The following is a 25,471-nucleotide window of genomic DNA, read 5'->3' on the forward strand; positions in this document are numbered from 1 at the left end:
GTGATGAGTTAGTTGTTTACTCTATCTATGTGTTTTCTTATTTCTAAAAAAAAATTGTTTTTCTTGATTTATTATGTTAAATACAAAGGTTTTTTTATTAAAAAAATTGTTTTTGTTGATTTACAATATTAAATATAAAGGAATTGGAATAGTAATTTTATTAGAAATATATATATATATAACATGTTTTTTTGGCTTTCAAATTTGAGGTTTTATGGGTGGGTGGTGACATAAAATTAAGGCTTCTTACACATTTAATAAAATTTCTTAGCAATATTTATTCTGTAATTGTAACATGCCTCCTCTCATATCTACCCACTTTCACCAGCTTGCTTGGGGTAAACATGAGCTTAGGGGCTACTATGACATGACTCAACCTCCTAGATGACATTAAGGAAATGGATCCGAAATAACAAGACTTTATTGACTTCCCTCAGGTGCTATAAGACCCCCAGGAACTAACCAACCTTTCCAGATGCCCAACCCTTGAGTTAACTTACTTTTCAGTGAGCTAGTGTTTTGGGAATATTTAGTGTTCTTGGACAAACACCTAACCCTCTAGACTTAGTAGCAGGTCTAGAAACAACAGACAAAGTAATATCTACTTTTCCTATAAACAACAAATAAAATAAGAGATTAGAGAACCTACTTGTAGCTTCCGCTTGTTCCTTATCTCCCTTGACCGATTCTGTTGCTCCTTCCCGTGCTTAAGTCGCTTGAGAAGTACTTGCACACAAACAGAAACAAGAACCCATTAAAGCAAATGATATTGATCTATTGTTTATAAATAACATGGAATCGAGAACATGATATACATATGAAAGCATCAACATATAACACAAGCATAAGGGAATTCTTTTTGAAGATTTTATTGATAAGAGGAAGAATTACAACCCATATGTGCTCGATCCAGCGACACTCTTCCAATTCAATCCCATCCTCTTCACCTCATGACAAGCAAGACACTTCAACACTATTACAATACTTGCAATTAGCTCTAATCTCATATCACCAACATCTCCCTACAATTCAATAATTTACTGCCCCCTGATCTCTTAGACAAGTGATCTTTTTATAGGTGAATGAAGGAGGTTATGCCATCAATGGTGATAATGAATGCCTTTCTAAATTTAGAAATCAGTTCCATGGAAGAAGGGATAGGGGATTGATGTTTCCTAATTCCCTTCCTCATCCAAATGCGAACTCAAAGGAGTAGGTGGCATTGAGAAACTTCTAGAGGCTTCCAATGGATAAGGAATCTTCAACCCTCACGGAAGTTCGCTCAAATTCGTTCAGTGTAGGCCAAAGAGGGACCAAGTGCATTGCATAGCACTCTGTAAGTGTATGGTTTGCATTGCAACGCACCCTAATGAAGGCCTACCTGCGCTGATATTCTTAGAGGCAGTTTTTGGATGTTTTCAGTGATGGAACTTCTTGGGATGTGAGGCATTCTGATGACTAACTTGTTTAAGGCATGTAACAACTTCATTAGGGGTTGATGGACCCTAATAGCATCGATCTGTAAGTTGGGGTTGATGTGCCCAAATGGATCTGTAACAGTTGCCCCCTAAAGCATGAAGTCAAAAATATATATGTCAAGTGAAATGCTTTATCATGAGGAGAGGAGGTTTCGAAATGGAAGGTGACCTGCATCAATTACAATACATATATCATGATAATTTGATTTTTCTCATGAACTAGCTGAGGGAAGGCATACCCATGCTCAACTTATAAACTTTCATTACATGTACAAATATAGTCGTCTACAGATATAGACCCATGAATGGTTGACCATGAATGTAAGGCCATTGTACATTTGATTTAGTACTCCTGAAAATATCACAGCCCGGATGGATGGAACTAGATCCGGGGTCTTCAATCTCGTTCAATCTTTTGCTCAAGTACAAGTCTAACCATGTGAATAGATGTTCTGAAGTCGAACATGGAAAGACATCGTCTGATTACCAGCCAATGATGTAAGTTGTTAATAGACGCGAGAGGAATCACCGATAATGATAATGACCCTCAAGGTACTATAGTACATTTCGCATGGTGTGAATAAATGATTTGATGTCGAACACCATACAAAGTCTTTCGGTCGAAGGCCATTGATGTCAACCTATCGCCGGAAGCGAGAAACCTGCCATTGATGTATGCAAGCTTCAAGGTACTGAAGGGGTGTTTCTGAGTCAACTTCTTGGATGATGTGCTGATGTCGACAAGAAGTGACTCATCGCAGGAGGGCCTTGATGTATCCCACATCTACGACACAAAACGAGGTAAATGATTTTGGAGATGAAAAATCGACTGATGACACAAGGTTTAGGAATGGCGATCATGAAAATGAAGGTTTACGGTATTGCAAAGGATGAAGTTTGAACTGAATGACTTCTCTTGAACATATCGGTGACACTGAATGAATTGGCAGCATTGACCCAAAACCAAGTAATGGATGGTATGATAGACCAACGATGTGATAACCATCAAGCAGATAACCCAACCCAAATAGTCACGGAGATGAAGTGAAAGTGTCATGTTCAAGAGCGACTTGCTACCATAAAGTTTTCTTGACTTTTTCCCTTTTTCCCCAGTCATTGCTGACCAGTACCTCTTTATTTTTTATCAAGCTTGAGGAGGATAACATATGCTTGTTGTATAATTTCACCCTTTGGGCGAATCCATCGCTATTTGATGCTTTAACGAGTCTAGCGAAGGTGAAACTCGGCCTTGTCTAGATGGACAAGCTTGTCGCTATTTGATGTTTTTAACGAGTTTAACGACAAAGACAACTCAGTCCTTTTCATGTTTAGAGAGTTTGAAAAGGGACGAAAAGGAAACTCCACAAGTTCTTTTTCGTAAAATAATCTCTCAAGTCTGAAAAAGCGTAAAATAATACAAGAGAGATGTCGTTTCCAATCCTTTAACGAGCTGGAATAGACAAGCGCTCGACAATCTTTTCATATTTAGAGAGTTTGAAAAGAGTTTAAAGAGGACTCCAAGGGGGTTCCTTTTTCGTTTTTAACAAAGCTCGAAAAAGAGATAAAAGTTTGCTTTGTGGTCAAAGATGTTCAATTTACACTTAAGCACGTCAAATTCTGCTTTTAGCTGTTAAACCTGCTCAAAACTCCATCAAAGAGGATTAAAAATACATGTTCATGGATAAAAATGAATAAAAACCAATGTTTACTCGATTAACGTGCAAGAAATAAACATAAAAACAAGTTTTATTATTCATTTTTACCATTTCACTTTTACCCTTTGTTTTTGGTGCTCTGGAGCAGTTTTCTACCTCAAAGTTCACTAGTTGATTGCGGAGGATTCAGTGGACCGTTTCTCGTGCCGTTCGGACCAAGTAGGAGCTATCCCTATTCTCTTCCATTTTATTCCATTTATTTTCAGTTTTAAGCAAAAAAATTTGGTTTTTGAGGCCCCTAGGGTTTCATTTTGCGCACTCTGGATCAGCGCACCCTTTCTATATCGAAGGTGTGCTGCATTGCACACATCTAGAAGGTTGTATGCATTGCAACACACTGTCTCTAAGGGGGGGGTGCGATGGGCGCAAAAACCAAATTTTGACAGGGTTTTCTCCCAAATTTTCCACTATTTTTTGCAAAAATGGATCCTAATTTGTCTAATGGTTGCATTTCAGACATTCATCAGATCAAAATGGTGATTATATGGAGAGAACTAGAGCATGAAGAACAAGACATGATTGCCTTAAATAATCAGGGAACAATTGATGCCTTAAGGAATTGCGGGTTGCTGAAGTATGTTTGATTATCCAGCATGCGACAACAAATTGAGCTTTTGCAATACCTTGTTCATTCTTGGGATCCTACCGATCAGGTTTTTCACATTAGGGGTAAAACAGTCCCCTTTACCATCGATGATATTTACTTTCTGACTGGACTCTCGAGGCGGGGTGCCCCCATCTCATTATCAGGATTTACCAGAGGAGGTGAATTAGTGAGAGATTATATACGACAGTTCTGCTGAGAAGGAGCTCAACCTAGTAGAGACGGAAAGATCAATATCAGGGATGTTGATGATTTACCATTGAGAACAATCCTTTTTACCCTCGCCAAACTGGTTGGCAGTGAAACTTTACACTTGGCAAATAGGTCATATATGCAGTATGCTTTAGAGTGTTTGGAGCCAAAAGTGTTCAACTGGTATGAGGCAGTTCTTTTATCCATGAAAGAACAATTGACCAAGGTAAAGAATGGAAAGACAAATTTTTTTGGTTATGGGTCTATCTTGGTTTCTTTTGCCTTGGAGAGAATTGCACTCATGTAGCCACAACACATCTCACTTGGAGTATCTGGACCTAGAGACCCACGAATGCAGAGGTGGGTAGATCTTATGGTTAGGCATGCTGGCTAATCATTGATCTCATTTACCCCTGCTTTCCTTGAGTGGTTTGACCACCAAGACATGACCTTCGCAGAATATCCATATTCAAGGATGGATTTTCGTGGTGATCCAGATCTGATGTTACTGGTTGGGGTGCAGTGGAGTGCTATTAGTAAATTGATTGACCAAAGTGTTTTTGTTTTTAAAGTTTCTACTTTTTTTTGTGTTTTTCTTTTATTGCCAAGACTAAACAAACATTTTTAATATGTATGCAGATGTTGGACCTGTTCGACCTGTGGGACACCAACGAGAGGCAGGTGCGCCAGTACAGAGAGCTGTTGGGAGAGCAGTTCTCTGAGACTTGGATTTAGCAGAGACACTGGCCCAGCTACAGGATCACATAGAGGGTTTGACCCTAGGCATTCCGGATGTCCGGATTAAGGAGTTACCTATGCGATTGCAGTGCCACACCATTGGCGTGCCGAGTCATTGGATGAGACTCCTACGCATGATAGCACAGGTTGTGACCTGTTATCATGAGCAGCATTAGTCTACTTGGATATTTTCTACATACATTTTTGGGTTTTTTGGGTCAGATGACCAATTTTTGTCTTGGACACAAACTATTTGTAAAAACTTATATACAACTATCTATTTGACTTTCAAAGTTTTATTATGGTTAAGTGATGCAATCCTATTCAAATGATGATGTGAATTGAAAATGTTTACTTTACATATGTCGCAAATGTCTATTTAACACATAGTTCGCTAGAGAATCAGTTAATGTGTTTAGATTTCTAGAAATATGTTGATATTGAATAAACTCAAAATACCTTTCCAAAATACGAACTCTAAGGAACATGCGATGAATTGTTGGGTTTTGGACGGTATAGACGCCAGTAAGCTGTAGTACGACAAGTTGTGAGTCTAGCCTAATGATGATTCGGCGTATGCCAAGTGAAATGGCATCAGAGAGGAGTTCAATCAACGCGCTATACTCAGCGATATTGTTTGTCGATTGTCCAATACATATCCCTCTAAAACTCACTAACTCGCCGCTTGGAGCGAAAATGGCCCATGCTGCAGAAGATAAATTCTGCGTACTACGACTAGCTCCATCGGCATAACCAACAAATGGTTCCGAAAAGTTCGACATCTGCAACAAATGCGAAGTGGATTACCTAACCAAATAAAAACTCTAAAAGAAACACACACACAAATGCAATCAAAGCATATATACAATGAGTTTTACTACACTCAACTAAGCATAGTAACGTTTAAGGTACAACCCATTTCGGGGCTGTGACAATGGAATCCCATCATAGTCCACTAACTCGTAGGCACCTTTTGTCAACACACATTTAACAATGTAAGGGCCCATCCATAGTGGTTCAAATTTTCCCGCTCCAAGTTTATCAGAATCCTGATCGTAAAGCAAGACCAGGTCACCTTCTGAGAAGACACGAGGCTTAACATTTTTATCATATTGCGCCTTGATGTGTTTTTTATGCACTTCGTTAGCCACTGCGACATCACGATGGGTTTCATCTAGATGGATTAACTCTAAGAAACGCGTTTCTTCTTCAGAAGTGTCAGGTAGCAGGTCAATCGTGAGTTTGAGAGACGAGATTTCACATTGGATTGGTAAGACTACTTCCAAACCATACACCAACTGAAAAGGTGTAAATCCGGTCGCATTTCTCACCGAGGTTCGATATGCCCACAAAGCCGAGTACAGGATTAAATGCCAATTCCTTTTATGAACTCCAATCATTCTTTGCAACATGCACTTAAGGACTTTGTTGATAGCCTCAACTTGTCCATTAGCTTGCGGGTAGTATGGAGTAGAACTATCATGTGATAGTCCTAATTTGGCAGTTAATTCGACCATCATGTGATTGCGAAAATGTGACCCATGATATGTAACTATAGCTTGTGGTACACCAAACCTGGCAACCACATGGTTGAAAAAAACAGAGTAGCCGTTTCACCACTGTTGTTCAATGTTGGCATCACCTTGGCCCATTTGGTAAAATAGTCAACGACGACTATAATATACCCATGCCCCCCGGCCGAGGTGGGGTTACATGTCATAAAGTCAATGCCCCATTTTGCGAATGGGCCAACAACAACGACTGGATGCAGTGGTGCAGGTGGTAATCTGGTTTTACGGTCAAATATCTGGCAAGCATGGCAACTTCTGACAGCAAGAATGCAATCTTTGAATATGGTTGGCCAGAAGTAACCAACACGTAGAATTTTCTGTGCAGTTGCGTAACCAGATAAATGCCCCCCACAAGCACCTGAATGACACTCATTCAAAGCTTTTTCGGCCTCCTCATGAGTAAGGCACCTACGTAAGATCGTATCGACACCACGACGATAAAGTGTATCACCAATGATTAGATAATTTTTGGCTTGGTATCGAGTACGTCGCTGGTCTGAACATAGACCAGTATATCTCCATACCATGGATACCATGGATCCAAGATTGATGCTTCTAATGTTAAATCATTGGAGGATGAGGGAAGATCACAAAGTAACTTGGCAAAGACAAGAGATTTCTTTGATTTAGATTTGATGAATTCCAAATCAAACTCCTGCAAGATAACTATCCATTTAGAATATTTGCCCCCCAGCAATTGACGTGACAAAATGTATGTCATAGGGTTGCAATCTGATATAATGGTAGTTTTACGGAGGAGGATGTAATGACGAAATCTTTGCACAGCTTGAACGGCTGCCAAGGCTAACTTTTCGACATAGGAATACTTACTTTCTGTATCGTTGAGATTACAACTCAAATAGTAAATAGGATGTTTAGTTCCACTTTCTTCTTGAACTAAAACCATACCAATGGTTGTATTTGCAACGGCGAGATACATGCAAATTTTTTTTTGATAGTTTGGGGCATACATTAATGATGCTCTAATCAAGGAATCTTTGAGAGCATCAAAAGAAGCTTGCGCAACTTGGTCCCAATGGAAGGGTACCCCTTTCTTCAATAGACGTGTATAACCTTTAGCTAATTCAACATAGTTTGGAATGAACCTCCTCAGAAAGTTTTCCTTCCCTTGAAGTCTCTGTATCTGTAACAAGTTTGAAGGTGGAGGCAAGTCAAGGATTGCTTGAACCTTAATGGGATCAAGTCGAATTCCATCTTTTGAAACTATGAATCCAAGCAATCAACCAAAGCCAACACAAAACACACATTTATGTGGATTGAGTCTTATCTTGTAGTGTCGACATCGTAAGAATATTGCTCTTAAATGTTGCAGGTGATCAGTCTGTTTTTGCAAATGAGCAAGAAAATCGTCAAGATAAGGTTGAAAAATGTGCTTGATGTCATGGAAGGCATAATTCATTGCCCTCTAAAATGTAGCCCCTGCATTCTTCAAACCAAAAGGTAGCTTTCGATAAGCGAATGTGCCCCACAGACATATAAAAGCGGTTTTTGATTGGTCCTGTGGGCGAATATTGATTTGATTATAGCCAGAAAATCCATCCATGAATGAAAAGATTTCACATCCGGCACATTCATCAATAATTTGGTCAGTAAAATGTGTAGGATAATTGTCCTTTGGACATGCTTGGTTTACATCCCTATAATCGACGCACACTCGAATTGTCCCTTGTTTTTTCATCACTGGAACAATATTAGATACCCAATCAGTAAGAGGTATAGGGAAAATGAAGCCAGCACGCAAAAGTTTTTCAACCTCTGCTTTAATGGTAGCAACTTTCTTAGGATGAATAGGTCGAAGCTACTGTCATACTGGTTTGACATCAGGGTATATTTTCATCTCATGTTCAACAATACTTGAGTCAATACCTGGCATCTCCTCATAAGACCATGCAAAGATATCTCAAAATTCGTGAAAAAGAGCACAATAGGTATCAAGTTCTAGTGAAGAACAGGATTTGCCGACATGGATGTTTTCTACAATGTTAGGCTTGGTCGAAATGTTTATAGAAATCGTTTCTTCTATGTTGGACAAATTACGCTCAGAATCTACAGTGTTTACAAAATTTGACAAGAAATCAACAATCGATGGGTGATTTAATTCATCTGAATAATATTCATTGTCATCTCGAAGTTGTTGAGTGCGGATTAGGGTTTGCCGCACAAGCCCGAAAAATTGATTGCTATGATGATTCAATGGGGCTGAACGACAACCCCTCACTATGACTATCAATTTCAAAGTAGTTGGAAATCTTCGTAAAATCAGATGATGTCGAAGAAATCATGTTGCAAGTCTCCACTCTTGCCACTTCCGCTAAACCAGATGGTGATGGGAGGGTAAAAGTGCGCATCAGGGAAGGATCTTTAAGGAGACCTACTCCAACACTTTGAAGTGACAGTGGGTTTTTGTGTATCAACGGAATGCTTCCCGTAGCCTGTGAACTATTGGCAAAGAAGGCTAGCTGATCAATGATTGTGATTCCACCCTTGAAAGGGAATGCAATTGTACGAAAGTACGTGGAAACGACGGAAGCAAGGCCTTCCTAGTAAAATGTTGTAATCGAGGAGTCTGTCAACTACCTCAACGTCAATAGTAACTGTCTTTCCCCTAGTTCGATTTGCAGGTTACTCAAAATCCCATATGGAGTATATATTCTTCCATCAAAGGCTTTTAATGTAGTTGGTGATCATGACAATGGCGGTGAACCAAGTGTTTTCCAGCAGCTCATGGACATAATGCAAGTAGATGCCCCCTCATCAATAATAGTTCGGTGAACGTTCTTATTGAGAGCTTTTACTTGTATTAGGAAAGCTAATTGCGCCAGTAACTGTGGTGAATATCCCGCATGGTTAAAAACCACAAGATTTGAATCTGTAGGATCTATTCCACATATTGCTGATAATAAAGCTTGTTTCTGGGAGGGACAGTTTTGCAACACCTCGAGTGTCGACATAGTGGAAGGTGATTGAGCCAGATCCTCCACTATGTTATAGTTTTGAGCTGCTCGAGCATGAGGATTGAATGTTGATTTGTGCACAACTCCCTTAGGTGGTTTTATTGTCAATTCAGGTACAACTGGTGGAACAACTTCAGGTGAAGTCGAGGTTAAAGTACTAGGTTGATCAGTGGCCTGGTTATTCGACGACGACGGATTTCCATAATCTTTGTTTCTTGTTGACACCAAAACATCATTTTGTGGATTTGTGATGGATAACATGAGTACTTGGGATGTGGAAGCATTGTCAGTTGCAACCAAATGTGTCTCCGGGGTAGGAAACAGATCTGTCAACACTGCTGATGTGGTTGAAGTCTTTAAAAGTTTAGAGACCTCAGAGCGATGTGGACAATCTCTTGTATAATGCTTGTCATTACATATCAGACATGGATAACGAGGTTTCCTTGTCACAGTAGGGGAATCAGATGATTTCTCTGGAGTGGAATTTTCTTGTTTCTTTTTGTTATTCTTCCCCTTTTTCTTACCTCTTGGTTGCTTTGGATTTTTGCCTTTGTCAGATGACACGACATTAATCTCTAAGGCATGAGTGTTTTCTGATGCATTGGTAGCTTGATTGGAAATAACAAGAGTTTGACCAGATGGTCTTCTTGCCCCCTGTGTGCTTGAAGAACCGATCACACCATCGCCGGCATGAGAGTCCCTACTTGATTGTGGAGGTGGTGGAATAGTGAAAGTTGGTCTAGGTGCATCGAGAATTTTATCATAGAGCGTGCCGGATTGTGTGTAAATCAAATCTAAGTATTGGGCACGAGCGATAACTTGCTCTTCTGTGACAACTCCTCCTTTTTCCACATCCTCGGTGATTGATGGCAACAAGGACTTTATGAACCACTCAGCTAAAAGCTGATCGGGAACGTATGTCTTAACCATTCGATGATGACACCGCCACTCATGAATATGATCTGAGATATGGGTAGCAGTAGTCTATTTAAAGTTGGTCAAGAGCTCTGTTCTAGTCTCGTATCTGATAGGTAACTGGAAGTGGGTCAAAAAGGTAGTGGCTAAAGTGGTGAAGTTATCGAAAGAAGCTCTCGGTAATTCAATGTACCATTTAGCAGCTGGACCAGTAAGTGTTCTTTGGAAAAGACGAAGTCTGATCGAATCATCATTCAAAGTGTTGGATGAACACCATAAATGAAAGGTCATAACATGATTCGATGGGTCTTCTCCAGGATTTCTGTTAAACTTCGGAATATCATATGGTAACTTATGCGGAATTACCAGCCACCAAGGTGCATATGCGATTGGATCATTAGTGAGCCGGTTTAAATCTGGTAATTCTAAATTTTCTACGAATGGCAATTGTCGATTCAAGTCAAGTTGAGCATACCCAGGATATGATGGAATTGCCTGTGCAATAGGTCTTTGCATACCAACATAGGGCATCTGCATTTGGTAACCTTGGTATGGTTGTTGAACAAAACCAGTATAAGGTGGTTGTTGATAACCAGACTGAATTTGTGGTTGTCCATAACCTGCAAAGCCTTGTTGCCCAGGACCTTGGTAAGCTTGATATTGACCAAAACCAGGTTGAGCTTGTGAACCAAGTCCAAACTGAGGTTGGAACTGGGGTTGTTGGAATTGTGGCAACCACGGTTGTTGAACCAACTATTGTTGCCCAGCAATGAAAGGTTGACCAGGTTGTGAATCAACTATACCAGTGTAAGCCTGGGTTAGTCCAAATAAAGGTATACTAACCTGAGGTTGTTGTTGAGCTCCAGAAACAAGTGGTTGTTGTATAACTACTTGAGAAACTTGAACCTCTTGACTTGAAACTTGTGGTTGCAAGAGAGAAGGAAGTTGAGATATAACAGTTTGAGCTTGTGACTGTGGCATAGTGGTAACAACAGGTGTAGTAGGAATAGTTGACACAGTTTGCATTGGTTGTGTTGGATACACAAGCCTTGGTTGAGTTGGCATTGCTGGTTGCCATTGAAAAACTCTAATTCCAGGTTGACTTGAATATTGTGGGAAATTACCATATGGTTGTCCTCCAGAATAAGGAGGATACGATGAATAAGCAAATTGCTCTCCATATGGTGGCAATCCAGTATTTAATGGATATATAGGTCTTTGTTGACCAGATTGCCTAGCATGATACTGATGTGCAGGATCAAACTGTTGAGTTCCCATTAGAGAAGAACTAGGTAGAATTCCGGTTGAGGACATGGGTGATGACCATGGTGCAGAAGCAACCCTTGAGTGGGTTCCTGACAATGATTGGTAACCAATCGGGACGAATGATTCACCATATAGGTGCGACTCAGGTGTGGTAGAAAACATCGAAGGAGTTACAATAGAAGATTCTGCTGCAACTGCATCAAATGATATAGTCTGGGATGTTAACGGTTGTTCAGCCATAGTTAACTGGCCCAAAAGTTGTCCTAAAGATTTGACGGGTACTTTAAAGGAAGCAGGATCAGATGAAGCAAAGTAATCAGGGGTAGTAGGGTAAAGATAAAGCCCATTTTCAAAGTGAAACGGGGTTCCAGGTGTGGACTCTCCTACTAATTCCTCCTCTATGGCAATCAAACCTGGTGGAAGGACTTGACCGTCAGGTCCGTAAAATATTTCTGATGTTGATGAAAGTGTGGTTTCAACAGTTACTGATGTCTGAGGGGCAACAACTTATGAATGTCGAAATTCGAAGTCCAGTTGTTCAGGTAAATGAACAACAGTTTCAGAGGGAGGTTCCTGAACAACTTTAGGTTCAGATGTAACTTCTATTTGAACTGGAATAGATTTTGGACGAACTTCTGGTTGAACTGATTCAAGTTTAGAAGCACTTTCTTGTTGAACAATTTCAAGTTGAGTATCAACTTGTTGTTGGATAACCTTGGTTACTGTTTCACTAGGATCAATGCTAATGTCCTGAGGTAATTGTGAAACTTCTTCTTTAGGAATGGATGTACTAGAAATAGTCGGAGTAACTGGGGTCTCTGTAGCTATTGAAACAAATGTTTCAGGTAATCCAGATGAAGAACTAAGAGTTCTTGATGTACTAGACTCAGTTAAACAAGACGGCTTTGTCCGAATTGGTGTCGCTTCAGGAGGCAAAGGCGGTTGGCTCGCTGTTCTCCGCGAACGACGGGGTTTGGGTTGATGTTCCTCCACGATTGCTGATTAATTCTATCAACTTAAAGTCAACTAAGGAATGAGGATGTTATTTGTGTTCAATTAATTTTTTACGACACTGGTGTTAGCGCTTGGAATTTCACCTCAGGCTAAGAAAGGTAAACTCCAAGGCAACATCAAACCACTTAGCCTCGTAGCTAGCCCTACGGGGCAGGAGAGGGCTCTCTCCGGTATATCTCGATAAAGATCTTCAATGGGCGAGATGACCAGTAGGGAAACACTGATTTTAGGCTAGTAAACTGATAAAAAAGGTTTGAATTGGAAATTTTAAGATTTTGGTGGAAAGTTGGGGAATGGCAATTTCGGGTGCGGGGATTGGACACAGTTTCCGCAGGGGGTTCTTTGGGGCGAGGTAGGAGACAGTATTGATGCCTTTGATAGAGGTGGATGGATGAGAATGACCGGTGAGGAGTTAAGGAGAGCAAGAAATAACCTTGAATTCCCCTTAAACAGTTGAAAACATTGATATTAAGCAAACTTAAAAGCAGAGCATGACAGTCATGAATTCTACTTTAACACTTCATTTGCCTAATTTGCAGAAGGAAAAGTAAGGAAATGATTCACATAACACACTTACAAGTACAAAGAGAAACACACCATCAATACATGTGACCACAAGAATCCCAAAAAGGACTACAAAACCCTGGTCTTCCTTTGCCAAAAATTGCAGAGATACAGTGAGTAATACAATAAGAGCTTCTCCCTCAAGAGTCCAACCCTCCAACCCCTGAAAATGACTAAGAAAATACATAATATAGGCAAGCTAACACCTTTCCTTGCCTCTAGGGGTCGAGCTCATCCTTCTAGGAGCTGTTTCAACCAATTCTAAACTGAGCACTAAAATCTAGGCAGTCAAAACAACTTGCCTCTATAAGCTAGGAAACCAATTCATTCATTAAATTTTTGCCTATCTTATGAATGAATCTTCTAGAAGAGATAAATAAGTGTCAAAATATCATAAAATTACATCATTTACAACAAGGAGGATGAAAATCAACTCCAAAAAGTCAAATCCAGTCAAAACTGCGTTTTGCTGAGCTGTAGGTTGAATTCCTGTGCAAACTGCCTGATGGGTCGCGCGCAATTCCTGAATGGGTCGCGCGCCTTTGGAGGCACTTCCAGGTGTCCAAATGAGGCAAAAGTGGGCTTGTTGGAAAGTTATGGATGTCTACTTTCCAACCCAAGTGGAATTTCTGAATTTGGTGGTCATTTGCCCCTCCAAAATTGCAATCTCCCAAGACTGCTTCCTGTGTGTCAAAAATGTGGCAGAAAGTCATTTTTTGCTTGTTTTTTTGACTTTCTGGAGGCCCAAAACTTGGTGAAATTTCTTGGTAATGGCTGAGCAAGTGTAAATTTCCATGAAAAATCCAGAAATGCTGAGTTTTTCCAAAATGGAGTTGCCAAACGAAAGTGGAGAAAACCTGTTTTTGGCACAAAAAATTCACAATTGACAAAATTTTCTCCAAATTTCTTGAAATTTGGGTTGGTAGTCCCCAATAAAATACCATACTCAGTCAAAGAGGCTTTGGCCAAAATTTGGAGTGGATCGGGCCTTTTCCGTCGTTTTAGTGCCTTGGCCAACCTCCTTGGATCTAGCGATTGCAATTTTGACATTTCTCTAAAACCATGACACCTGTGCAAAAATTGAAGGAGGTTTTTCTTCTTTGGCATGTTATGGACAAAAACCTCTCTCAGTTTTCCAAAATTCATCTTTTATTGCTCTGGAACATCATTTGAGTGCGACTTGTCCCGATGTGTGAAACAAGATTTTGTCGAAATGGAGCGAAATGAAGGGGATAGGGGGCTTCTAAATTCTTGGGGAAATTTTTGGGAGTAGGGAGGGATGTTAGGAAGCAGGGGAAAGTGGAATCTCAGAGATTGAGCGAGGGGAAGGGGTCCAAAAGGGCAAACACAGGCCAAACCTAGAAAATTGCCAGGTTGTAGCTAGAAACTATGGTTTGTGGAAAAATGAGGAATTTGGGGGATCTCAGTGATGGGAAGCATTTTATAAGGTATTTTAAGGATAGGGGAAGGTGTGTGAACATCAGGAAACAAGTTTTTCCAATGATTTGACCGTCCAAGAGAAATTAGCTTTCAAAACCCTAGGAGAGGAAAATGACCTTACCTAGGCGCAACTGAAGCATGGACAAGATGTAAAATGACTCATTAGACATTGACATGATAGTGAAAACCCTATGAATGATGATAGACTCAGCTGAATAGTGACATAGATTGGAATTTGGGCAATTTTAGTAGGAGTGAAAGCAAACCCTAGACCTAATGCCTAGTGACCAAATTTTGCTTGAAAACTCTTTGAAATGACAAAATTTGACCTTGACACTCAGAGACCACTTTGTAAGAGCATATTTGATCACTGGAGGAAGGCTGGAAAGACTGACACTAACATCGGCTCCAATGGGGATGGTATCTCCTTGGAGGTGCGAAGAACCTTAGACCTCTGGGAGAGCAGACCAGTGCCTTTCAATCATTGGGCAATGGAGTCATTATTTGACAAACAATACAAGACTTTGACTCATTTATTGACTGAAACTTGATTCAAACCGACTCAATTATGGAACCTACATGACTGAAAGTTGACTCACAAATGACTCATGACTGACTTAACGAAAACAACAACTTACAAAGCTTATTGAAGGGCAGCAGTCCATCAAGATCTGAAATCATGATGACAACCACTTGTGTTTCTTGCAAGACAATATACATCAAACTATATCAAAATGCCAATGCAACCAATCAAGCAGATGCCTTCTTGATTGATTCTCCTGATTCGATCTTCTGGTCAACAATACAAACCTATCGCTAGGCATCCAAAAACATAGTTGACCATGGCTGCAACAAAACACTGTAATAAACACTTTCACTGCTGGCTGCAACAAACTTGCTAGAGGATCGTAAAAAACATGAAGATTTGCCATTGCCACCTCCTGCTGAAAGATCAAGGTGTCCTTTGTTTCAATTTCTGATCTGCCTTCCTCATGTGCTTCGGTGAAAGTATGCTCATGGGCTTCAAAAAACTCTGAACAAGTAGATGAGCAGATCTCCTCTTGAAAAAACATTTCAACACATGAGGCATATGAAGAATCTAAAAGGTAATCCTGTATGCTATGATCTTCTGTAGTCTGACAATATGGTAGGTCATCTTCAAGTGATATGACAACCGGATTATCATCTTCGTGAAGGAAAACATTATCTATTTGCTGATCTACAAGACAATCATCTTCTTCAACAGAGGAAGAAGTTTCCCCAACACTTTCCTGACTATGTGTGCATTGCAAATCTGCTGTAGCTTGGGCTGTAACAAGACCTTTCAAAAGCTGATCTATCTCCTCTTCAGACAAAGGAGACAATGCCTTTCGTTCTCTTCTGCTTAAACAATAATTATCTCCATATGACAGGGCACTCAAACTATCATTTATTACTGAGTTATTGAAAGGATATTCATCACTTACTTGTACAAAGATCTCACCTTGCTGTTCATGAACATCTGAATCCAAAACTCTGTCTATGATCTCAACAGTAGAGCTCTCTTTGATGGGCTTCAGCACAAGATATTCCTGGTCATCATAATCTAAATGTTGGTCTGAAGTAGTTGTCCTAACATTATCACATTCTGCAATCTGGTCTTCTTCTGTGGGCAGATCTGAAACAAGCTCTTCTCTTTCATCATTTTCAGCCATATGACCATCTTCAGCCTGCTGATCCTGATTCTGCTGCAAAATGTCCTGATCATCTTGATGGGAATTCTCTAATTTTTCTTTATGCTACTGAAATGGATTTTCGTAAAGGGCCTCCATGATTTCAACATCCATAAAATTATCATCTTCATAATATTTCTCAAGGCTTTCAATAAAAGTAGAAGCATGTTTGCAACAGTCATGAACTAAATTTAATGATGGATAAGAGTCCTTATATCGTTCAATGAATATAACATGAAAATCCTTTAAACAGTAAATACAAGCAGGCGGCAAACTTTCATACCAGGATTGAGCTGCACCTTCCAAAGTGGCCAAGAATATCTTCATCAAGCAATCTTCAGGAAAATCAACCTTCAACTTGCGAATATGCATGTGAAATCTAACCAGATGTAAAGCAGCATCCTTTTTACCATCATCATTAAATGTAGGCAGATTCCTTGACCAATCTACCTTCGGAATTTTATTTGGAAAACCAGGGATGTGATCTCGGCTCAAAGGAGCATATCTTCTTGCAATCCGATCCATCTTGAAAAGCTTAAAGCTACTAATCTTCCTGCAGTGAAGTCACCATGAAGCATTGATCTCTGGAGTTTTCAGTGAAAAGAGTCGCCAGGTGAATGATTTCAGCCTTGCCAGTGTCTGATCGTTGTCCACTATCAACAATCAGATCTGAACTTGATACATGTACTGGGGTAAAATGCAAATGAAGTGGTCGTATTCACAAGCTCACGGAGATTGACTGAAGCAACGTTTATCTACTTCCGCTTATGCAAAGCAAAAGCGTTTCGAAGGCTACCTGGCATAACTTCAGGCTCCGTCTAAGACTTATGAAACACACACATTAATCCACAAACAAGTTTGTTCTCCCCAGTATGGTCGCCAATATGTTAGTTCTTGGAATTTCACCTCAGGCTGAGAAAGGTAAACTCCAAGGCAACATCAAACCACTTAGCCTCGTAGCTAGCCCTACGGGGCAGGAGAGGGCTCTCTCTGGTATATCTCGGTAAAGATCTTCAATGGGCGAGATGACCAATAGGGAAACACTGATTTTAGGCTAGTAAACTGATAAAAAAGGTTTGAATTGGAAATTTTAAGATTTTGGTGGAAAGTTGGGGAATGGCAATTTCGGGTGCGGGGATTGGACACAGTTTCCGCAGGGGGTTCTTTGGGGCGAGGTAGGAGACAGTATTGATGCCTTTGATAGAGGTGGATGGATGAGAATGACTGGTGAGGAGTTAAGGAGAGCAAGCAATAACCTTGAATTCCCCTTAAACAGTTGAAAACATTGATATTAAGCAAACTTAAAAGCAGAGCATGACAGTCATGAATTCTACTTTAACACTTCATTTGCCTAATTTGCAGAAGGAAAAGTAAGGAAATGATTCACATAACACACTTACAAGTACAAAGAGAAACACACCATCAATACATGTGACCACAAGAATCCCAAAAAGGACTGCAAAACCCTGGTCTTCCTTTGCCAAAAATTGCAGAGATACAGTGAGTAATACAATAAGAGCTTCTCCCTCAAGAGTCCAACCCTCCAACCCCTGAAAATGACTAAGAAAATACATAATATAGGCAAGCTAACACCTTTCCTTGCCTCTAGGGGTCGAGCTCATCCTTCTAGGAGCTGTTTCAACCAATTCTAAACTGAGCACTAAAATCTAGGCAGTCAAAACAACTTGCCTCTATAAGCTAGGAAACCAATTCATTCATTAAATTTTTGCCTATCTTATGAATGAATCTTCTAGAAGAGATAAATAAGTGTCAAAATATCATAAAATTACATCATTTACAACAAGGAGGATGAAAATCAACTCCAAAAAGTCAAATCCAGTCAAAACTGCGTTTTGCTGAGCTGTAGGTTGAATTCCTGTGCAAACTGCCTGATGGGTCGCGCGCAATTCCTGAATGGGTCGCGCGCCTTTGGAGGCACTTCCAGGTGTCCAAATGAGGCAAAAGTGGGCTTGTTGGAAAGGTCTAGATGTCTACTTTCCAACCCAAGTGGAATTTCTGAATTTGGTGGTCATTTTCCCCTCCAAAATTGCAATCTCCCAAGACTGCTTCCTGTGTGTCAAAAATGTGGCAGAAAGTCATTTTTTGCTTGTTTTTTTGACTTTCTGGAGGCCCAAAACTTGGTGAAATTTCTTGGTAATGGCTGAGAAAGTGTAACTTTCCATGAAAAATCCAGAAATGCTGAGTTTTTCCAAAATGGAGTTGCCAAACGAAAGGGTCGCGCGCCATTGGTGGAGAAAACCTGTTTTTGGCACAAAAAATTCACAATTGACAAAATTTTCTCCAAATTTCTTGAAATTTGGGCTGGGAGTCCCCAATAAAGTACCATGCTCATTCAAAGAGGCTTTGGCCAAAATTTGGAGTGGATCGGGCCTTTTCCGTCGTTTTAGTGCCTTGGCCAACCTCCTTGGATCTGGCGATTGCAATTTTGACATTTCTCTAAAACCATGACACCTGTGCAAAAATTGAAGGAGGTTTTTCTTCTTTGGCATGTTATGGAAAAAAACCTCTCTCAGTTTTCCAAAATTCATCTTTTATTTCTCTAGAAAATCATTTGAGTGCGACTTGTCCCGATGTGTGAAACAAGGAAGTTTGTCGAAATGGAGCGAAATGAAGGGGATAGGGGGCTTCTAAATTCTTGGGGAAATTTTTGGGAGTAGGGAGGGATGTTAGGAAGCAGGGGAAAGTGGAATCTCAAAGATTGAGTGAGGGGAAGGGGTCCAAAAGGTCAAAACACAGGCCAAACCTAGAAAATTGCCAGGTTGTAGCTAGAAACTAGGGTTTGTGGAAAAATGAGGAATTTGGGGGATCTCAGTGATGGGAAGCATTTGATAAGGTACTTTAAGGATAGGGGAAGGTGTATGAACATCAGGAAACAAGTTTTGCCAATGATTTGACCGTCCAAGAGAAATTAGCTTTCAAAACCCTAGGAGAGGAAAATGACCTTACCTAGGCGCAACTGAAGCATGGACAAGATGTAAAATGACTCATTAGACATTGACATTATAGTGACAACCCTATGAATGATGATAGACTCAGCTGAATAATGACATAGATTGGAATTTGGGCAATTTTAGTAGGAGTGAAAGCAAACCCTAGACCTAATGCCTAGTGACCAAATTTTGCTTGAAAACTCTTTGAAATGAAAAAATTTGACCTTGACACTCAGAGACCACTTTGTAAGAGCATATTTGATCACTGGAGGAAGGTTGGAAAGACTAACACTAACAACTGGAACACAACTTCGCTTTTTCATTTTTAAAGAGTCGAGAAAAAGCAAAGGATGACTCTAGTTGCCTTCGATGTTTAATGAGCCTGAAAGGACAAGTGCTCAGATGATCCTTTTACTTTTAAAGAGTCAAAAAGGAACGAAAGTGACTGCTTTGGAGATTCTAGAGGATTTGTTGAAAAGTGTGCAACAAGAAATGCTTGTTGAGAATGCAACAAGATGATGGAGCTCAGTGGAAAGGAGTCGCCTTCACTAAGTGGTCCCGCAGGGTATTTTTGGTGCAAAGTCTATTTTTAGACATATGGATCATGGTCTATGAGTTGCAGTTTGTTGTTTATGGATGATTGGTCATGTTGGGAAAAATAGATGGACTTCTATTTTTGGATCACAACAAGAGTGATCAGAGTCTATTTTTAGACTGCTAGTCAAAAATAGAAAAGTCAAATATTATTGTCTCATAATAATATTTAGATTATAAACTTTATCTTATCCTCTTAGAGCACTTCAGTTTGAGCTACAGATGTGGCACATGCAGCTGTCAGAAGGAAATACGCTTTCTTTGTGGTTCAGATGAGCTATTGCATGCAGGACATCAGTTAGAACTCACGTGGTTGAGTTCTGTGGAGTTAGATGAACAGTTAATGGAGTTGTGTTCAGTTTGACTTAGTTGAACTAGTTGTATTTAGTCTAACTGGCCAATAGACTAAGTGATGAGTTGTGTGAATTAATTATTAATTAATTCACTAATTATTAACTCATAATGAAACTGAAGAATACATCAGTTAACTCAGTGCATGTACAGTTCAGTGGAGACAGGTGTTAGAGGTTGAGATTGCTATCAGTTGTGACTATAGTTGTGCATGAAACTTTGCACAATCAATGGATTGAGTATGCCAATGAGTATTGCCTAGTATATGCCCAGTAATATAGCCTGTGCTCACGTGATTTCCAGTGTGAGTGATTTTCACAAGGTAAATAGGAGTTTGGATCAACCATTAATCATTCATTCTCTTGCAGGGTTGTGCAGTGGAGGCAGGCAAGAAACGGAGGAGATTTGGAGATCAGATCTGAGCTGTATTGTGTGTAACAGGTGGAGATAGTGCTAGATACTTGTGAGGAGTATTGTACTATGTAATGTTACATGTTCTCAATCATTAATATACAGATAGTGTGGGGTTTTCAGCTGTAAGCTTTCCCTCGGGTTACATACTGTGTTAATGTGCGCATGCGATTGATGTTTCATTGTTTTTTTAATGTTGCTAAATTGATGATCAACGTAGAGGGGGTTATGTATTATGCATGTATTCCGCAATAGTGTATAATTGGGATAATCTCTATGAATAAGTGTCATATTATTCAAAATTTCTATAGGATTTACCAGACAAATCGCAAAACTGCAATATACACCTTGGTGATAAATGAAAGAGAAATGACCAAGGACTTTACGTACGGCAGTCAATCTTCCCGAATGCTGTGTTCGGTGCGTTTCAATCGGTAAGGTGGTAGACTCGGCTTCCTAGGGATAAAGGATTTCAACCTATTAGGGTCTCCCACCATATACTCGATGGTATAGGGAGCACAAGTCCGTACTAGCACTTATTGAATCAAAGAGGAGGAATCACCCAACCTCAATGAAAACGACAACCACTAGGTTTAAAGATGCCGGAACACGTCTCTAGCCTAGACCTTTAGATGTTTTTCGTTAAGTTCCAATGCGTTATTAGATAAATTGATGTTCATTTTAAGTTGATCTTGCTTAGGAATTTTCCTTTCAAGTTCACCACGTGATGTATTCTGAAATTCCTAGGAATGCAACTATCATGATAAGCATTCTTTCCATTCAGTTTTAACAATGAAAATCCTAACTACTTAGGGATAGAGAAATCAGATTTCTTTTGATCATAGAGCAAAGAGCACAATCTAAATGCAAATTCCCTACACCATTCCTTTTAGCACACACAAACTCTTTTCAATGCAAATGCATGTATTTCTTTTCAATTTCCCTTTATGTGAATGATTCAAAAAGGAAAACTAATGCACAAACGATCAGCAAACTCTTTTCATAAAAATGACGATTTTGCGACAATTTCTTTTAAAAGGGAAAAGAAGACTGTATGACACTTTCGATTTTAAAGAAATGAAAATTTTCGACACTTTAAATGAAAATACAAATCAAATGCACAAACAAATCAATCAATTATTTATGAAGGAAGACTTTACGACACTTCATTTTTCGAAGAAAATGACGGTTTTACGACACTTTTCTATCGACAAAACAATCGATCAAAACTACCTTTCGACAATGGATTGAAAATGATAAAACAAATACACAAAAAATATCCAACAATCCAGTCTAAGTAGGGCCAAATTAAGGAGATGAAAAATTGTTTTTAGAGACAAAAGACCATTGACATTCAGCAACTAATTCAAACAAGAGAAAATTGGCAAAAACTTTCAGTTCCTAGATGGGAAACTGACCCTCAAGGGATTAGCGCAGGCAGCAGTTAGAGACAGTGCGTTGAATCACTCTGTATCTATGCGGGAAGTGCACTGCAGTGCAGGCAGCAGTTAGAGACAGTGCGCTGATGACAGTGAGCAATTCTGAAGGCAATTTTGACACAGTTTCAACTCAATTTTCAATGAAAGAGGACTGAAATTCAATGAACGACCACAAGTACAGTATGTAGAAATGTCTTAAGAGGCTGATAAGCTACTAAGATGGATAATCTGTTCCCCAGTGGAGTCGCCAATTTGTTTTGGGAATATTTAGTGTTCTTGGACAAACGCCTAACCCTCTAGACTTAGTAGTAGGTCTAGAAACAACAAACAAAGTAATCTCTACTTTTCCTATAAACAATAGATAAAATAAGAGAATAGAGAACCTACTTGTAGCTTCCGCTTGTTCCTTGTCTCCGTTGACCGATTTCGTTGCTCCTTCCCGTACTTAAGTCGCTTGAGAAGTACCTGCACACAGACAAAAAAAAGAACCCATCAAATCAAATGATATTGATCTATTGTTTATAAATAACATGGAATTGAGAACATGATATACATATGAAAGCATCAACATATAACACAAGCATAAGGGAAAAAGTTTCGAAGACTTTATTAATAAGAGGAAGAATTACAACCCATATGTGCTCGATCCAGCGACACTTCCCATCCTCTTCACCTCATGACAAGCAAGACACTTCAACACTATTACAATACTTGCAATCAACTCTAATCTCATATCACCAGCATCTCCCTACAATTCAATAATTTACAGCCCCCTGATCTCTTAGATGAGTGATCTTTTTATAGGTGAATGAAGGAGGTTATGCCATCAATGGTGATAATGAATGCCTTTCTAAATTTAGAAATCAGTTCCATGGAAGAAGGGATAGGGGATTGATGTTTCCTAATTCCCTTCCTCATCAAAATGTGAACTCAAAGGAGTAGGTGGCATTGAGAAAATTCTAGAGGCTTCCAATGGATAAGGAATCTTCAAACCCTCACGGAAGTTCGCTCAAATTCGCTCAGCGCAGGCCAAAGAGGGACCAAGTGCGCTGCATAGCACCCTGTCAGTGTATGGTTTGCATTGTAGTGCACCCTAATGAAAGCCTACCTGCATTGATCTTCTTAGAGGCATTTTTTGGATGTTTTCAGTGATGGAACTTCTTGGGAAGTGAGGCATTCTGATGACTAACTTCTTTAGGGCATGTAACAACTGCATTAGGGGTTGATGGACCCTAATAGCATCAATATGTAAGTTGGGGTTGATGTGCCCAAATGGATATATAACAACTAGACCCCCAGATGCTCCCATGACAAGGCCTCAAAGCGGTTGTAACCCTCCAGTCGCTCACACAGGCCTGCTTCTCAGCGATTGTAGTCTTTTTCAAATAGTCCTATGCTAGTGACCTCGAAATTTAAGGCACTTTTTCAGGGCCATGATCTAGACCTCTGCCCAGAACTTAATGAAACTTGAAGAAATTGTAAATAACAGAGAGACAAAGCCTCTAACACAAAACCCACTCAAGGACTTGACCTAGTGCGGTCTAACCATGAAAGTCATTATGTCAAACACATTGAGAACATGCAACCTACAGGTCATGAATGCATATATAAACATAGAGATCTAAAAATTATCTGAGGTTTACCAAGAAAGACTAATGCCCTCTCACAATCGCTACCATGATACCAATTAGGTCATGCATTCATTAACCAGTCATTCATCAATTAAAAGGTGATAAGAGCCATACTTAAATATGTCATAAAACTATGCTTATAACCAACATATAACCAGATAATCAACAATGATAGAACAACCATTAAAGACACATAATAACAAGTATATTTACTCATAAATAGAAGAGGAACTTAGATCTTATTAACCATATGCAAAATCCAACTAAGTCAGGGACTTCCACGTACCGCCCGACTATAGTTTGGGTTAAACCAAATCTTTATTTCAACCATTCACCCCTGTGCCATATTCCAAGCATTAATGTGGGATCTCATGGGATAAAAAAATATATAAACAACCAATGGAATCCATAGGTTAACCACCTCCTCCCTCACATTGTCGTGATCTCACCTAAACCAGTCCCGAGATCACAAAACCAAACTGAGCTTGGATGCCTCGGAATTCCTTCACCATCCCTTAAGGAATTTTCCTGTCTCCACCCACCTATTGAGGGCTTCCCGAAGAAAACCATATCCACCCCCAACCCTTTGGATTTTCTCGAGACCACCTCACCCAGATCCAAAAAGCTTCCTAAAATCCAAATCTCAGCCAAGAATGAATCCTATCATGCCATGGCTATTCAGAAATGGCAAGGCAAGGCTAAAACCAATGTTGAAACCTGATAAAACCCATGCTAATGACAACAAATGAACCAAATACACACATGCATATACCATGCATGCCAAAACCATCTAGGAAATCATACATGCAACTTGCTACCTGCAAGTATTCCCGCTAAAGCCGCTTGATCCAACCTTTCTTTGCTTGATCCTTGCTTTCCTTGTCCTTCCTTGTTCTTCCTTTGCTTGCTTGCATTCCTTCTCCTCTTGGTGCTCTTCTCTTCTCTGAGACTAATTCCAAAAATAAACTAACAAAAGACCCCAAATTGATGCTCTGATGTATTTTTATTATTAATTCCTCTAGTTTCTTCATTTTCCCTCTATTTTCCTTCAATTTCCTCCTCATATGCAACTTGTGACCTTTCACCCCCCTTTTCTCCTATTTTCCTTTATTTTCATAAATAAAATACCAATAATGCCTTTTTGCCTTTTCAAAGCCTTTGCGAATGCCTTTGCCAATTTCTCTTTAGCCATAATAAACAACAAGTAATTCCCACTAGGGTACTTTGCCCAACATTCAACTTGGAATACGTATCTTATGACTTTCGTCTTATTTTGCCTTTATTAACTTTATTACATGAAATTTTAACCTGAGGCTATTATAGACCCCCCCCCCTTAGGGGAACACCATCCTCGGTGTTCAATGACACCTATGACTATTAAAACCGCTGAAAAACCAAAACATATTGCCCATGGGGCTTTATAACCCAGCTTGTTGCAGTATTTACAATGAACAACCTGCTCAAAAGCAAAACCATCATGACAAACATGACAACATAACAATCATACCGCTTATTGGAGCTTTATAACACAACTCATTGCAGTATTTACGATAAAAACCATACATAACTATGTACATATATCAAAAAATCATTTGCCTTCACTAGAAAATAATGAAGGATATATAGCCTGCATTTGATCTACCATCTCCCATGTAGCTTCATCGGGCCCGAAGTGATTCCACTGCACTTTAACTTGCTCCATTGCTCGGTTCCGGAGCATGAGTTGTTTTCGCCGCAATATGCACTGGGGTTCCAACTAGAATTCTCCTTCTGGCTCCACCTGCAAAATAGACTAATCAATAACATGATCAACATCTTTTACATATTTTTTAAGCAATGAAACATGGAAAACATCGTGGACTTTCACTGTCAGAGGTAGTGCAAGTCTATAGGCCATTAGTCCAATCCTC

Source organism: Pinus tabuliformis, chromosome Q (assembly GCF_031772625.1).
Source record: "Pinus tabuliformis cultivar Carrire ecotype Pingquan chromosome Q, CPIR1, whole genome shotgun sequence".
Taxonomy (NCBI): Eukaryota; Viridiplantae; Streptophyta; class Pinopsida; order Pinales; family Pinaceae; genus Pinus; species Pinus tabuliformis.